Source organism: Vombatus ursinus, unplaced genomic scaffold (assembly GCF_900497805.2).
Source record: "Vombatus ursinus unplaced genomic scaffold, bare-nosed wombat genome assembly UNPS02014771.1, whole genome shotgun sequence".
NCBI lineage: Eukaryota > Metazoa > Chordata > Mammalia > Diprotodontia > Vombatidae > Vombatus > Vombatus ursinus.
Window position 1 is genome coordinate 297,474 of NW_020954549.1, and position 2,237 is coordinate 299,710.

General features: G+C 44.5%; 1 protein-coding gene across 1 annotated transcript in view; it reads left to right on the plus strand.

Moving 5' to 3' along the window:
- Positions 1-1,080: 1,080 nt before the first annotated feature.
- Positions 1,081-2,237, plus strand: part of IL13RA2 (interleukin 13 receptor subunit alpha 2) — a 49,062-nt gene continuing 47,905 nt past the window's right edge. Inside the window, exon 1 of the mRNA XM_027863311.1 lies at positions 1,081-1,148. The gene's annotated coding sequence lies outside the window, so the exon portion shown is untranslated. The remainder of the gene's footprint in view (positions 1,149-2,237) is intronic.

Consider the following 2,237-nt stretch of genomic DNA (forward strand, 5'->3'; position numbering starts at 1 on the left):
GCTATAGTCCTGGGGCACTGGATTGTAGACTGTTCATTGCACACTCACTGTCCTTCCTCGTTACTGTCTCCTGGCTTCTTCCTTCAAGCTTCAGCCCAGATCCTACCTTCTGCAAAAAGCTGTTCCCCATCCACCTTAATGCCTGTGTCTTCCCTCTGAGATTACCTCCAAGTTATCTTGTTCAAACGTAATTGTTTACTTTATGTATTGTCTCTCCAGTTAGGCTAGGAGCTCCTTGAGCGTAGGGACTGTTTTCACCTTTCTTTGTGTCCCCAGCACTTAGCACAGTTCCTGGCACATAGTAGGGGCTTAATAAATCCTGACTGATTTGACTAAATGAGGCAAAAGTAATGTGCTTGTTCAATGAATGGTAAATGAAAATTCTATTTTGCTATTATTTAAAGAAGATTTTTAAAACCCTCGATAGGAAAAGAAATGAATACAAAGCACATACGCACATACAAATATATATATTTTAAATATTAAATGGTGCAACAAGATTCCTAGAGTGCTTAAGCTGGTAAGTTGATCTGCCCCAATTCCCAGATTTTCTAGAGAAAGACAACTGGGCAGTTCTCATTGAGGCTAGGGAGGAACGATTGGGAGGGCAGCGCTGACATCCTCTCCAAGTCAGACATTCTAGGATTTGTAGAACTCTAGGCTCAGAGGGATGGAGCTGGCTGCTCAAGGTCATCCATCTATCTTAACTAATGGCCAAACCCAGAAAAAATCTCAGTTTTCTTTGCACTAATAGAATCCAAAAGAATGAAGAAGTTAATATATTTCGAAACCAACTGGTGCTAGCATTTTAACATTTACAGATGGCTTATTTAATTTCCTCTGTGGTGAGTCAGTTATTAAAATGATATTGGCATTCCATGGCACTGTGACAGGAACTAATGAGAAAGAGAATCAGAACATCAAAGGAGTTCAGAGGGGGTTGAGACTGGGATGAAACGTGTGTGAACTCCATGGGCTTTGTAACAACCCAATTCTGAGAGCACAGGGCCCTCTGGCCTGCTTGCATGCAAGTCTGGATCATCTCATGGCAGGTGGCCCTCTTATGGACTGATACGGGCCCATACTTGGGACTGATCCTGCGGCTTTGTGTGCCTTACTGTGGTGGAGACTTTGGGAAGTCAAGAAAGGTAAGAAATTCTTCCTGAGCTTCCCGAAGAGTTCTGGCACGTGGGGCGGACCACCCTATTCCAGCACAAGAAGTCTGCCCTTTCATTTTTGCTTCTCCACTTCTTCTCAGCTGAGCTCATCAATTGACTTTCCTACAGAGTTGCAGCTTTAGGGGCACACTGCTCTTGGGGTTTTTTTTTACATGAAGTTAATGTAGGATGGGGTAGGATGGGAGCTGGAGACTCAGTAGTGCCAGTTGTGGGCTCTGCTCAGTTACATGGGGGCTTCTCCATTATCTCCATTCCCCTCTCTAAGGGAAGCCTCCACTTTGGGTGATAGAAAGCAGAGCACAGACCTCCCTCCCTCTCCATTCTGCCTGAAGTCTGCAGAGATCACAAGGCCTAAGGAAGCAGGGACTGGGTTGTTTATGAACAGTTAGAAACATTAATCAGGTGATTAAAGTGTCCCTTAATTGAGCATTTACAATTTTGTAAAGCAATTTGTATATGTTACCATCTTTAACTCTGAAAACTCCCATGTGAGCTCTGTTCTCTGGTTCTCATTATCCTCATGTAACAAATGAGGACACTGAGGCACACCTGGGTTTTCTTGGCTGGGCTTCGGCTCCACTGCTTCTTCTTTACATAGCATTAGAATTACTTTATGGAGTATGTGAATCCTCGTCATCGAGGAGGATTTGGTTTGTTTTGCTCATAAGAAGTGGGGTGACAGTGACTAGAGTGCTGGTCTTGCAGTCAGAAGACCTGGATTCACATCTTATTGCAACACTACTTGTGTTACCCTGGAGAAGTCATTTTCCTTGTTCATGGCAAGCAAGGTAATGAGTGGTTGCAAGTCGGTGGGCTGTTCCCAGATGGGTGGAACTCCAGATTCTTGAAGTTGGAGCCATCCACGCAGCGGCTATTTACTTTGAACCCAGTTCTTGCTGGTAATCACTCTTCTTTGAAGCTTTGTCGTCTGCGGTCTGTTTGTCTGAATCTGAAAACAGATGCTGTGTCCTCTTTGGTGTCATTGGAACTTGTGCAGTGCATGATTCACAGTCGTGTATGTGTGGGTGCCAAGCTGGGACGGCTTCTGTCACCGTGGCA